This window comes from Echinops telfairi, unplaced genomic scaffold (genome assembly GCF_000313985.2).
Source record: "Echinops telfairi isolate 266 unplaced genomic scaffold, ASM31398v2 ScPeMD7_70;HRSCAF=299, whole genome shotgun sequence".
Taxonomy (NCBI): Eukaryota; Metazoa; Chordata; class Mammalia; order Afrosoricida; family Tenrecidae; genus Echinops; species Echinops telfairi.
This window is the reverse complement of record NW_022103968.1, coordinates 31495069-31510687: the sequence shown is the minus strand read 5'-3', so window position 1 is coordinate 31510687 and position 15619 is coordinate 31495069. Positions and strand designations below refer to the sequence as shown.

The following is a 15619-nucleotide window of genomic DNA, read 5'->3' as shown; positions in this document are numbered from 1 at the left end:
CGAGGCTTCACCACCCATTTATCCCTCCGCCTTTCAACCAGCCCCACATGTAATTATCGGCCAGGCTGGCACAATTAACTAACTCACTGGGGCAGGAGAGGCATGCCATTTTTGCCAAAAACTGGTGCACTGAGATGGTGCATTGTCGTGGTGGCAAAACCGACCCCTCACCCCTGCCACAAATCAGACTTTTTTTGTAGCACGCTGTGAAGCAATCTGTTCAGAACCTCTAAATAGAAAGCTTGATCACAACCTGACCTGGTGGAATTAACCCCCAAATGCACTACAAGTCGACATTTTCGTGTTGGAGAACCTACAAGTCAACATTTTGTCCGCTCCGGAAGTTGATGGACATCCAGAACAAAGTTTGTCATCAGTTGACATTTCATCTTTTTTGATATGGGAAAACCACTCATACACTTGAGTTTCTCCCATAGTACTGTACTTGTAAGCTATGTTCAACATCACAACAGTTTCTGCTGCATTTTTCCCCCCCGAGCTGGAAACAAAATTTCACAGCCACATGCTGTTCTCTTAAATCGGCCATCACAAAGTCACTGTGACCAGAGAGAACCATCCGAGGCAACACCACTGGGTGCACTAACTCAGGCGAGTTGCTCAATGCCCGCCTAGCAGGAAAAATGTGTACTAGGAAAGCTCCTCTCCGCCCAGCACAATTCCGGTTTGCTTGGGGTACCTCCTTGCATAGAAACCCCATTACCATCAAGTTGATTCCGATTCCTCTAGGACAAAGGCTCTTAGGGTTTCCTAGACTGTGAAAAAAAATTTTTTGACTGTAAATTTTTGTAGCAACAGCCACCCTCATCTTTTTCTGGAGGACCCGCTGCTGATAGATTTGAACTGCCCACCTTGCGGTTAGCATCCCAACACTTAACTTACTGTACCACCAGCATTCACATAACATAAAATCTGACAGAGCCTTCATTGAGAGTCCTGGGCGTGCAGTGGTTAAGCACTCGGCTGCTACAAGAGAAAAGACCTGGAGTACAGAGTGCTTTCTAGAAAAACAAAACAAAAACAAACACCGTGGAGCAGTTTACTCAGTCCCGTATCGGAGGGGACATTTGATTCTAATAAAACCTCTTCGGTAACAGATGAAAGAAGAAAAAAATCTAGAGACATTTTAGGTCATACAAGATAAACTAACAATCTTATGCCACAGCATACTTTACAAAGCAGAACGTAAATTGATTTGGACAAACACAAAGTTAATAGTTAATCTGTAAGTGTAAACTCAATACAGGAAGGAGTATACAAAACACCCTTAGAGAAAGAAAAACCACCAGACAAGTAAGGTGTACTCAATTAGGTAAAATAACCACATGATGCAGGTCATAAAACCAAAATTCAAACCCGCTGCCACCAAGTCAATTCCAACTCACAGTGACCGCACAGGACAGAGTAGAACTGTTTCCTAGGGTTTCCAAGACTGTAAATCTTTATGGGAACAGACTGCCTCATCGCTCTCATAAGAGAAAGCTAGCAAATTTGAACCACTGATCTTGAGGTTTAGCAGTCCAATGTGTAACCCACTATGCCACCATATCTCCTTGCCTGAGTAACAGAAACCATTAAAAAGAGACCTTTTAAAGATATTGTGAACAGTGAGAAGCAGCAGATTGTTCTACATCCTATTTTGATTAGTAGCTAGAATCTTAAAAGTTTGTGAGCACCCATCTACAGTCTAATCGGTAGTCTCCCCACCACAGGAGCAAAAGAGTGAAGAAAATCCAACACATGGAAGCAATTAATCCAAAGGACGAATGGCTCGTGTGAACCTGGCCTTCAGGAACCTGAGCAAGAAGAACTAGATGGTGCCAGGCTGCCATTGCTGACCACTCTGGAAGAGATCAGAAGGGGAAAAGCTGGATAGCCAGGGAGAAAACTGAGGGGGAAAATTTTTTTTTAATTTTTTTAAAAATTAAAAAGACCAGGCTTCCTGGTCAAATAGAAACTGGCGGAGTACAGTGTAGCAAAAATGAAACATACAACTTTCCTCTAGTTCTTAATTGCTTCCTCCCCTCCCACCCCACTATCATGATCCCAATTCTGCCTTTCATATCCGGCTAGCCCAGAGGATGTACACTGGTACAGTTAGGAACTGGAAACACAGGGAATCCAGGACAGATGATCCCTTCAGGACCAGTGGTGAGAGTGGCGGTACTGGGAGGGTGGAGGGAAGGTGGGCTAGAAAGGGGGGACGGATTACAAGGATCTATATATTACCTCCTCCCTGGGGGACGGACAACAGAAAAGTGGAGGAAGGGAGACGATGGACAGTGTAAGATATGATAAAACAATAATAAAATTTAAATTATCAAGGGTTCATGAGGGAGGGGGAGCAGAGAAGGAGGGGGAGAAATGAGAAGCTGATACCAAGGGCTCAAGTAGAAAGCAAATGTTTTGAGAATGATGAGGGCAACAAATGTACAAATGTGCTTGACACAACGGATGTGATAAGAGTTGTACGAGCCCCCAATAAAATGATTTTTTTAAATAAAGACTAGGATTTGGGTTTTTACATACCCTTAGACAAGCACAGTCAATCCATTCCAACTACTCAGTCTTGAAGTCAGCTCTAAGTTGAATACTTCAATTATTATTTTATTTTCACTATTGTTTTATCGTCAGTATCTTTATCAATTTTATCTTATTTGTTTTGGGGCGTGGAAACATTACATGTAATCTTAAAGATCTATTTTAGTACATACATAAAAATACACCAATCACAGAAACGGACTCCACTGATAAAGAGAGGTGAGTGATATGGCATCTTGTCAGGGCGGTAGGAGCTCCAGCCTGTGGAAGGTTCTTCTCGGCCATCAGGCTTTCCACGGGAAAGGGGTGTCATTTTCAGCTGTCTGTATGGTCTTTGTCTCTGTTTCCTTCGCTATGTATTTCATGGTAACATCTATTTCCTAAATTTACCTGTGAGCAAATCCACTGGAGTTTGGGTCCATGTTTTCAAGCATCTGAAGCCCCCGGGTTAGTTTAAGCAAGCTCCAACTAATCCTTTATTTTTTTCTTTTACTTCTCTCCTTCCTCTTCTTCATTTATTTATTCCTTCTTCAACATTTCTTGAAAAATATCCTAACCTGTCAACTCCCCTTCTTCATTATCATAATGTGAGTTATTTCACATTAGCAGTAGCAAAATCTAAATTCAGTGTTCTTGACATATGGATGATTTTTCTACCACTCTATCCCATAAGAATCTGATCAAATACTTAGAACACATTCACATAAATCAGCAAATTTTTTTCATCTCTTCTGTACACATTTTACTGTAAATTCCTCCCTGGACGAGGCAATGTTCCAACTACATTGTCAGCAGTAAATAACTCAAATCACCGGAAATCAGGGACTCCCTGTATAGCTGGTGCTCAGGTAATCCCAAGTAAAACAATCTTTATCCTATCTCCACTCCAAGCAGCAGCACTCTTTAAAACAGCGGTTCTCAACCTGTGGTTCTCAACCTTGACCCCTTTGGGGGCCGAACGATCCTTTCACAGGGGTCACCTAAGACCATCAGAAAACATAACTAACAAAATTACAGTTATGAAGTAGCAACGAAAATAAACTTATGGTTGGGGGTCACCACCACATGAGGAACTGTATTAAAGGGTGGCAGCATTAGGAAGGTTGAGAACCGCTGCTTTAAAAGGTAATCTCCATTGTCCCAACTCCTGTAAAGACCTGCTTGTTAAAAACCAGTCCTTAAAACAACCCATTTGTCTGCAGCAGTGGGATGTATTAATACTTTTTAAAAAGTCATCGGCTTTTCTTTTTGGGGACCATCATTGAAGGAGTAGCAGCCAAAATGAAGGTCAATCCCTTTGTGACTTTGGACCAGAGCAAAAACCGAAAAAGGCATTTCAATGCACCTTCCCACGTTCACAAGAAGATTATGTCTCGCCCTCTTTCCAAGGACCTGAGACAGAAATACAGTGTTTGGTCCATGCCTATCTGCAAGGATGATGATGTTCAGGTTGTGCGAGGACACTACAAAGGTCAGCAGATTGGCAAAGTGGTCCAGGTTGACAGGAAAAAATACGTCATCTACATTGAGCTCATGCAGTGAGATAAAGCTAACTGTCCATGTGGGCATTCACCCCAGCAAGGTGGTTATTACGAGGTTAAAACTGGACAAAGACCACAAAAAGATTCTGGAACGGAAAGCCAAATCTTGCCAAGTAGAAAAGGAAAAGGGAAAATATAAGGAAGAATCACTTGAGAAGATGCAAGAGTAAAACATCATGTACACAACTTCCACTAAAACTGGCACATTTGAAAAAAAAAAAAGTGATCGAGTGCCATTTTACCCCCAACCACACTACAGAACAGAGTAGAACTGCCCAGGGTTTCTAAGGTGCACATCGTCCTGAAGCAGACGGCCACCTCTTTCTCCTATGAAGCTGCTTGCAGGGTTCAAAGCACTGACCTTGGGTTAAGGTCATGTGAACCACTGCACCACCAAGGCTTGCTAATGCAGTGATAAACTGTGAAATGTAATGGAATTCTACAGAGCAATAAAAAAGAGTGAATTGCTGATATAAATTACAATATAAATATCAAAAAGGTAACAATGAGTACACACTGAATGATTCTGTATAAATAATGCTCAAAATAGAAGAGAAGTTGATCTACAGAAACAAATATTGAAACAGGAAACCTCTAAACTGGGGGAGAAGCTCAGAGGGGGCCCACGAGGGAGTCAGCAGGAACATTAGGATGGTTTTATCTAGATCTGGGTGTGGTTACATAGAAGCATTCACAAAAATTCACCTGGCTTAAAATTTGTATATATGTTTAATATGTAAGTTATATCACAATTTTATTTTTTTTAATCATTCTTTTAAATAGTCTTCACCCGTGAAAATTAATGATCCAAAGTATATCGTGGGTAAATCTAGGAAACACAATATTGATTGAAGAAAGCAAGTCTCATAAATCTACAATGCAATCTCAAAAATAAGCTACATGAAACAATACCCTGCTTAGGCATACATTATCAGATGACTACCTAAAATGTATTTCTAGCATGAAACCATGTGATGTGATAAAATTTGCAAGAAACTGCTAATATCCTGTGAGGAATGAGACAACAGAAAAGCACACAAATATTATTGTAATATCCTAGTTAATAAGTTAGAGGAAGGCTCATTATATGTTTTATAAAATATGATGCATCTATGTTAAGTATTAAAGAGAGAGAATAAAGGTTTAAAAAGACAAAAAATGGTGCCTACCTAATAACACACTGTACCTCAAAGATGAGATTTTAAAATCTTGGGGGGCAGGAGGGGAGGGAAAAAGAGAAGCTGATACCAAGGGCTCAATAGAAAGTAAATGCTTAGAAAATAATGATGGCAACATATGTACAAATATGCTTGATACAATTGATGTATGGATTGTTATAAAAGTTGTAAGCCCCAATAAAATGATCTTTTAACAAAAATTTTAAAAATCCTAATCTCTTCCATGTCTACTACTATCAGCAAGATTCCATTTCTAGGTATAATAAATGAAACAAATAACTTTCTGTCCCTAGATCACACTTTTTTTTCCCACACTGACGTTTTTCTAAACCCTCCTAATCCCAAAAACACAGTATCTGATCTTAAAAAAACAAAACCAAACTCACTACCATCAAGTCAATTCCGACTCGTAGTGACCCTACGGGGCTGGGAAGAATTGCCCCTGTGGGTTTGTGAGTCTGCAACTCTTTACGGAAGCGGAAAGCCTTGTCTTCCTTCCTCAGAGGGGCTGTTGGTTTTGAACTGCTGACCTTAGGGATGGCAGCCTAACATGTAACCATTAGGAAAAAAAAAAAAAGCCACAGCTCCAAGTCCATTTCAACTCATATCAACTCTGGAGCACAGAGCAGAGCCCCTGTAAAGGGGATTCAAGGGCATAAATCATTAGGAAAGCAGATGCCTCATCTTTTTCCCTCGGAGCACCTGGTGATTTAAATCTCGGCCTTGCAGTCAGCAGCTCAATCCTTAACCCACTGTGCCACCAGGACTCCTAATCTCACACAGAGAAGACTGTTTTTTTCAAGTGGTCTCTCTTGTTCCTAAGCCAACATGTGCATGAGCATTCATTAAGGATCATGAAAAGGCATACCTGTTTAAAACAGATAAAACACAGATGAAGAACAATTTATAGTTAATTAACACCATGCATATTATTTTTGCCCCATAAAACATGTGGTCTCAATTTCTCACAATAATCACAACAAAGACAACTGACATACAGACGCCAAACAACACAGCATTGCTACCATGGCGGCAAATGAAAGTATATTCCAATCAAGCTAATCTTGTTAAACAGCTCTGTAACTCAGCAGACAGCTGTTGTCCCCACCTTCCACTTGTCTCTCCCTCCTTCTACCATCCTCCCTGTAACAGCCTCCTTAGCCTTGCAGTATTTTTAAAAAATATTTTTGGAGAAAAAAATTGGGGGAAATAAAACCAAATTTAATTGCACACATCACCACAGCATCAAAATCTCAAGTTGTTTGCTACGATCTAGTTACTCACAGATATAAATAACCCACAGATGCAGTCCCTACCAGTGCAAACGTCTTCTCTGAGTACGTGTGTGACACCCACAACAAAGGAGCTGTAGATGCTAAAAAGCAAGTAAATCCTGCTTGACTTAAATAAATCCTAACCCTCTTCTAGAAAGATCATTCTGATTTTGTTTTCTTCCTATGGAGTCACTTGGATTGAATTGCCTGGTAAGGTTCCATTTGTTGATCGAATTACTTGTATTTAATTTGGGAAAAGCAATCACTGTATACACAGAGATGTACACAACCACACAAATGTCACTCTGACTGGATTCTAGTGAATTGTTCATTTTCAAGATGTGATGGAGGGTATTACTGGTTTCTCATTATGAGGCTTTAAAAAATTGGAAAAATTAAATTCAAAGGTAGAATTCCTCCATGACATTTTGTGAAGCCCCCTCATATATAAATCCATCTACTTCTTTGTCCCAGATAAAATTTCATTTCAACTACCAGTATTTCTTATAAATAAAAAAATCTATTTCTTAGTATTTTTGGTTTCTTTTATGGCTTAAATACAACTATTTCAATAAGACTACTTCTTACCATTCTCAATGTTGAAAGTTTGTCACATTATGATCTAAAAACCTCCTGTACTTCCCGGAATGCAAAAGGATGGAAAACATTAATTTATTAGAGACTTACTACGGACAGAAAACTGGTAAAGGAAATTTGCAAACATTATGTCCTTTAATATTTACAATGTGGTGTTAAGAATATCATTACTATAAATAAGGAAAGGAATTCAAAAAGGAAACAGGCTCAAATGTCTCCTATCTAAAAGTAACAGAGCCAAGACTCAAATATTGGACTCTCTTCCACTTGAACATGCCAATTCCCCAACAACTATTTTTAACCTTATTTCTCTGACCAAATTATATTTCAGGTTTCAATGAACTTTCAAAGAACTTTAAGATTCCAACTTGATAATATCAAAATATTAAAATCCTCTTAGAAACGACACTGGTATATTAACATGTATCAAATTTCTGGAAAGATTGCCTTCACTCAAACAAAACTTTAGGAGAAAGAAAAAATATGACTGACAGATCACCACCATCAGGTTCAAAAGAACTAATGAAGCACATGCTTTGGCCTCTTCTGGGAGTCTTGGATTATGCACTCAGTAGCTAGCTGCAAGGTCAGCAGTTTGAACATACAAGCCGTTCCTCGGGAGAAATGAGGCTTTCTGCTCCCGAAATAAGGCAAATACTTCATAAAACTTTTACAGTCTTAAAAACCCACAAGGCCAGTTCTCCTGTCAACCTTTGGGGGTCACTATGAGTCAGAATTGCCTCGATGGGAATGACTTGGTTGGGGGCGGGTTGGTCTTTCCAGCTCATGATCCTAGTAACAGTTAAGCTGCATTTTAAAACAACAACAAACCTTTGTCAGCCTTAAAAATGAGAAAGGATTCCATCAGTGGACTATGACTTGGATAACTTTCTGTGAAATCAAAAGCAGAGGGATTCACAGGTAAGTAAAGCACACAAGAGACCCTCCAGGAAGTAGCTGAGAGATGGTAAAGCACCATGCATGGTGTCCTAGCAGAACATCCAAAAGACTCCACGTTTGGAACTGGCATGTGTCTTGAGAAGAGGGATGGCTACAAGGCAGCAATGGGGGTTATTTATTCTCCGCCTCTGTGGAGCATCTACGAGCCCTGGTGGCCTAGGGATTCCGTACTGGGTGCGAACTATAAAGTCAGTAGTTCAAATCCACCAGCTGCTCCATGAGAGAAAGACTTTGCTTCCTACTCTGGAAAAGAGGTACAGCTTAGAAACTGTAACACAGGCAATTTCTATTCCATTCTATAGAGTATCACTTGATGTGAAAATTGACTAGATGGCAGCGAGTTTGGCTTTTTGGATTTTCTTTGGAGCATCTAGCAGAATTCTTCACTCTGGGACTGGTCGTCAAGCAGCTTTTTCAAATTGTAAGTCGTGATCCATGTATTAAGTCATTAAGTTAATTTACTAGGTTTTAAACAAATAAAAAATAAAAATGGAATAGAAGAGATGAGAAGAGTAAAGAAAACTATCTACTACATGGGTCCATTGCATGAAATAAGGCAAATACATCATAAAACTTTTATTTCAGCTAGACAAATACAACATAAGCATATCCATTTCTTATACTGGTGTTTTAAAACACTACTCTTAACAAGAGTGGAAAAGTGGACCGAGGAGGAGGGTACCAAAGTGAAAATCTTGGGCTGGAGATAAAGGCAAGGCAGAAACTAACTTCTGCTGTTAGCTGCCATCAGGTTGGTTCTGACTCACAGCGACCCCACACAACAAAACCATCTACTGCCCACTCCTGTGCCAACCTCACAGTCAATGCTGTGTTGGAGCTGTTGGAGCCACGGGGTCGATCCCTGTTTTTGAGGAGCCTCCTCTTTGTGTTGACCCTCTACCATGCATGATGACGTCCTTCTCCAGGGCTGGCTGCTCCTACCAACATGTCCAAAGCACAGAAGTTCCCTCATGCTGCGTCAAAGGAGCATCCTGAAGTTCTTTTCCCAAGATGGATGTGTTCATTCTTCTAGCAGCTTATGTGCTTTGCCAACACCATACCTCAGACATTCATTCTTCTTGGTCTTTATTCCTGTCCAGCTTTCCTGAGCATATGAAACTATGAAAATAACTAAGGCTTGGGTGAGGAGGTGCACACTCTGTATTCTGAGTGGCACCTTTCCTTTACTCTAATCAGGTCTTTGGTGGCAGATGTCCCCAATGCAATACGTTGCTTTGATTTCTTGATTGCTGTTTCCACAGGTAGTGAATGTGCAGCCAAGTAAAATGAAATCCTTGACGATTTCCATCTTTTCTCCATTTATCATGCAGTTCCTTACTAGTCCAGCTGTGAAGATGAGGGTTTTTTTATATGAGGTGAAATCCATACTGTATTCTTTTATCTTCATTAATGTTTCAAGTCCTCTTATTTTCAGGAAGCAAGGTTGTGCTATCTGCATACCACTTACTCCAGAGGTTCTCAACCTGAAAGGGGTCGAACAACCCTTTCACAGGGGTCGCCCGATTCATAACATAGTAAAATGACAGTTATGAAGTAGCAACAAAAATAATGTTATGGTTGGAGGTCACCACAACATGAGGAGCTGTATGGAAAGGCTCTTGGCACAGGAAGGTTGAGAACCACTGATTTACTCACTGCCATCGAGTTGATGCTGACTCATCGCAACCTCCTGTGGGTTTCCAGACTGAACCTTTATGAGAGTAGAAAGCTCAGTCTTTCTCCCGTGGAGCTGCTGGTGGTTTAGAACTGCCGACCATGAGGATTGCTGCCCAACTCATAACCATTGCACTACCAAGGCTCCGTATCTGCATACCACAGGTTGTTAAATGAGCCTGCCTACAACCCTGAACTACATTCTTCATCCTATAAACCAGCTTCTCAGATTTGTAGCTCAACATGCAGACTGATTAAGCACAGTGAAAGAATACAATCCTGACACAAAGATTTCCTGATTTTAAACCACACGACAGTATCCCTTTCTGTGACTGAACGACTGACTGCCTCTTGCCTATGTACAGGGTCTGCACGAGCACAGTTAAGTAGTTGTTCCAGAATTCTCATTCTTCTCAATGTTATCCATAATTTATTATAATCCACACAGTCAAATGTTTTTGCATGGGCAATAAAACACAGGTAAACATCTTTCTGGTATTCTGTTTTGAGCCTGGATCCATCTGACATCAGCCATTCCTGTTCTCAGTCAGGCTTGAATTTCTGGCATTTCCCTGTTGATGTACTGCTACATCCATTTTTAAAATATTTTCAGAACCTTACTTGTATGTGATATTAATGATGTTCGATGATATTTCCATTCTGTTAGGTCACCTTTTTTCTGATGGGACAAGTACAGATGTCATCCAATTGGTGGGCCTGGTAGATGTCTTCCAAATTTCTGGTCATAGATAAGTGAGCCCCTTTAGAGCTGCACCCATTTGCTGAAATGTGTCACTTGGCATTCTGTCAGTCCCTAGAGCCTTATTTTTCACCAATGCTGTGGCAGTTACATAAACTGGTGTCAATTTGAGATACTTAAAAGTGAAGGGGTGGAGTTTTAGCCTGTAAATCAGGTCACAGCTTAATGACCTCATTTGGAGGTGATAAGGAGATAACTAGCTTGCTGGAGGCGGGACACAAACACTCGCCCTGTGAGACATTCCTATTGACAAGCCACATGGAGCTATGTTGATAGAGCCAGAGCCCTGGAGCTGCAGGAGCCACGTGGAGAACCACACCAGCACTGAGATACTTCTACCACCACTGGATCCACTAGACTTTCCACCCACTGGCCTGTGATTTTTCTGCATTCGGTGTCATTGCATATATTGCATGAGTCTGGAGAGAAATTTATAGATTGGAATTGGACATATGGGCTAATATTGGACTTATGGACTTGATCTGGACTGTGCTGGGATGTTTTCTCAATATTCAATTGATCTTGTATATAAAGCGCTTTCTTATCTGCACATGAATGTCTATGAACGTGTTCTCTAGTCTACCCAGACTAACACAGATGTCTTCATCACAGTTTGAATTTCTTCTTTCAGTGCTATCAGCTTTGGATTATAAACTAACTCCTAAGATAGTTACATATCAATCTTTTTGGTGCAGTGATTCTGTATATTCCTGCTATCTTCTTTTGATGCTTCCTGCATCATTCAACATTTTGCCCATAGAATCCTGCAATATCACAACTCAAGGTCTGAATTTTCCCTGCAACTCTTCAGCTTGAGAAATGCCAAATCTGCTCTTCCATTTTGCTTTCAAACACCAGGGTTTTGTACATTTCATTATAATACTCTGCTTTATCTTCTTGGGCCACTCTTTTAAAATGTTCTTTCTGTTCAGCTCTTTTGCTTTATCATTTCTTCCTTTCATTTTAGTTACCCTACATTCAAGAGCAAGTGTCAAGTCTTCTGACATCCATTTTCAGTCTTTTCCTTCTTTTCTGTCTTTTTTATGACCTCTTTCTACTGTCCTCATACATGATGCCCTTGATGTCATGCAGAATTCTTTTTTTTTGTTTTAACATTTTATTAGGGGCTCATACAACTGTTATCCCAATCCATACACACATCAATTGTGTAAAGCGCATTTGTACATCGTTTCTCAAAGCATTTTCTCTCCATTGAAACCCCCGACATTAGGTCCTCATTTTTCCCCTCCCTCCCCGCTCCCCCCTCCCGCATGAGCCCCTGATAGTTTATAAATGGGTATTTTGTCATATCTTGCCCTGTCCGATGTCTCTCTTCATCCACTTTTCGGTTGTCTGTCCCCCAGGGAGGAGGTCACACACAGTTCCATGTAATCGGTTCCCTCCTTCCTACCCATTCTCCCTTTACCCTCCCTGTTTTGCCACTCACACCACTGGTCCTATAGGGCTCATCCGTCACGGATTCCCTGTATTTCCAGTTCCCATCTATACCAGTGTACCTCCTCTGGTCTAGCCAGTCCTGGGAGACAGAATTCGAGTCATGGTAGTGGGAGCGGGGAGGAAACATTTAGGAACTAAAGGAAAGTTGTATTTCTCTGGATTTAGTCATTAGTATTTAATGTGTCAAATCTATATTTGAGATGGCTTCTAAATGCAGGAAAGATATACTCAAAGCTGTATTTTGGCTCTAGTAGACCTTTTTATTTTCTTCAGCTTCTACTTCAACATGTCTATGCATAATCTGATCCACAGTGGTCTCTGGCCTTGTTCTGACAATTATTAAATTTCTCCCTCATCTACTTCCACCAATATAGAATTTCTTTCAGTGTAGTCTATCTGGTGAGGTACATGTGTATAGTCACCTTTTGTTTGTTTGTTTGTTTGTTTTTTGGGGTTTTTTAGTTACCATGTATATAACTGAAAAAAATGTATTTGGAATGAAGAAGTCATCAGTTTTATAAAATTCTATCATGCAATCTCCAGCATCATTTCTTTCAATAAGGCCATATTTTTCAGTAACAAAGTCTTCTTGTTTTCAACTTTACAATCCAATAACCAATACTTATCAGTGCATCTTCATTGCATGCTTAATCAATTTCAGACTGCAGAAGATGTAACAATCTTTCATTTCCTCATCTTTGGCATCGTGGTCGACAAATAAATTTGAATAGGTGTAGATGCTGCTCTTCTTTACTAGTGTGTGCTTATTATTCCGTCAACGACAGTGTTCTACGTCAGGACAGATCTCAAAAGGTTCTTTGTGGAGATGAATACACCACCAAACTCAAACCAAACTCAGGGCCATCAAGTTGATTCCGACTCATAGTGACCCCAGTGACCCTATAGGACAGGGTAGAACTGCCTCTGTGAGTTTCCAAATTCTTTACAGGAGTAGAAAACCCTGTTTTTTCCCTCGGAGCAGCCAGTGGCTTCCACCTGTTGCCCTGGCAGTTAGCAGCCCAATGTGTAACCACTATGCCACCAGAGCGCCATGAAAACAATATACTGTAGTTCCTCCTGAATTTGTCATTCCCAGTAGAGTACAACATATGACTGTCCAATTCAAAATGACCAACACCAGTCCACTTCAGCTCACTAGTGCCTGGGATATAGACCTTTATGTATTCTATTTCATTTCTTATTACTTCCGATTTTCTAAGATTCATGCTTCCTGTATTCTATATTCTGATTATTAATGGATGTTTGCAGCTGTTTCTTCTCATTTTGCCTTGTGCCACCACCACAAATAACCTGACCAAAAACAAGGTGGGTGGGGGAGTGGGCACTCCACCAGATGGGAACTACACTAAAGAATTCCACCCCAGTGTAAAATGGTCCTTTCCTTGCAAATGTTTGAGGTCTACTACATCTGCCTACCTGCTCCCTAATCACTCTGAGATGAAGCCAGCCTTCCACTAAACCAGTGGTTCTCAACCTTCCTAATGCTGCGACCCTTTAATACAGTTCCTCATGTAGTGGTGACCCCCCCAACCATAAAATTATTTTTGTTGCTACTTCATAATTGTAATTTTGCTACTTTTATGAATTGGGCGACCCCTGTGAAAGGGTGTTCACCCCCCCAAAGAGGCCGCAACCCATAGAGTGAGAACCCCTGCACTAAACCCTGTCACCTTTCAGTATTCTCATTGGGATAAAAACTTTGTGTGTGGGGGGGGAACCTACATTATAAAATGATCTTTAAAAATATATATATCAGAAGGGGAAGGGGAAGGTGGGGGAACAAGGGGGAACTGATCACAATGATCTACATACAACCCCCTCCCTGGGGGAAGGATAACAGAAAAATGGGTGAAGGGAGAAAAATTCAGTGTAAGGCATGAAAAAATAATTCATAATATCAAGGATTCATGAGGGAGGGAGGGAGGAGGAAAAATGAGGAGCTGATACCAAGGCTCAAGTAGAAAGCAAATGTTTTGAGAATGATGATGGCAAAAAATGTACAAATGTACTTGACACAATGGATATATATATATATGGATTGTGATAAGAGTTGTACAAGCTCCCAATAAAAATGACTTAAAAACAAGAAATCCCTAGAAAATAATGGCAACATATGTACAAATGTTCTTGATACAACTGATGTATGGATTGGTACAAGAACTGTAAGAGCCCTCAATAAAATGTTTTTTTTAATAAATTTTTAAAAATCTACATAGCTACAAACACAAAATGCATTGCCAGCAAGTCAATTCCAACTCAGAGCAACCCTAAAAAGTAGAGAAAACATTCCTCCCCTTATAGTTTCTTTTTTTTTTTTTTCCCCTTACAATTTCTAAGGCTCTAAATCTTTACAGAGCACACCGTTCTCTCCCAAGAAGTAGCCTGCTGAGTTCACCTTTAGGTTGGCATTTGAGGCTCCATCTTCAAGGTTAGCAGTTCGAAACCCCTAGCTATCTCAAGGGAGGGAGACGGGGCTTTCAACTCCCGTTCCAATCTCGGAAACTCACTCACGGGGCAGTTCTACCCTGTCCTACTGGGTCGCCATGAGTGGGCATCAATTTGCTGACAGTGATCATGAGCACGAATCTTAAGGCTAATAATTTCATCTAATCCTGGCAATTGGGGGGTAGTCATTATTATGCCCACTGGGCAGAAGAAGAAACAGAAGCTGACCTTGACCTCTCTGCCAGTGAGCCTATACTGACTCTGAGGGACCCTATAGGATTGGGTAGAGCTGTCCCTTTGGTTTTCCAAGACTCTGAACTCTACGGGAAGCTGGCAGACGGTTAACAGTCCAACAACGGACACACGGCCAATACGCTTTCTCCTTGACACTTGAAATCCTTGCTCTGATAACCGCGTGACCATCTCCAGGCACACTCAAACACGACCACGGCGTTCCCTAGGCGCTGCGCGGCGTGGGCAGTTCGCACAACGGCTCTGAGCCTCGGCTGCCTCGCCATCGAGATGCGTCTCGGAGCAAAGGTGGGCAGCGGGGCCACCACCGTCGGAAAGGTGGGCAGCCAGCGCCGCGGGCGGCCCTCCCGCTCGCTCCCTCAGGGCCGAGGGCTGGGGGCGGGGCCAGGCCGGACCCCCAAGCCGGGCCCCCGCGGGCGCCGGCGCAGGACCCGCGGAGAAAGGATCAACTACGCCGGCCCCGCTGAGTCACCACGACCCAAGGGCAGGGCAGCAGGGCAGGCGGCCCCGGGCTCGTTTCCTAGCAGCTGGACTGGCAACACGGGCTCACCTCCGGCTTGGCTCGCAGGCTAGGACCTCCCCTTCCCTCAGCGTCTCGTCCGCCATCTTGGCCAGCGAATCTCTTTTTCCACCGTCCCCGTCAAGTCCCGCCCCCGAGCCTCTGGATTGGCTAAACTGTTTCCCTCTCTTCTCAACTATTGGATGAAGTGGACGCCCCGCCTGAACTTGAAATTTTTCTTAATCCTATTGGTCTATTCAAATAACTAACCCTCGTTGGTCGTCCCTAAACCTAGCAGAAACGAAGGCGGGCCCCGCCCGGTGTCTGCTGGGAAATGTAGTTTCTCATTTTGATGCTGCTTCAAACTATGCTGAGCAAATAATCTGAGAAACTAGACTGAA

General features: G+C 41.7%; 1 pseudogene; it reads left to right on the top strand.

Moving 5' to 3' along the window:
• Positions 1-3840: 3840 nt before the first annotated feature.
• LOC105978456 lies at positions 3841-4270 on the top strand (annotated as a pseudogene).
• The last annotated feature ends 11349 nt before the right edge of the window (positions 4271-15619 follow it).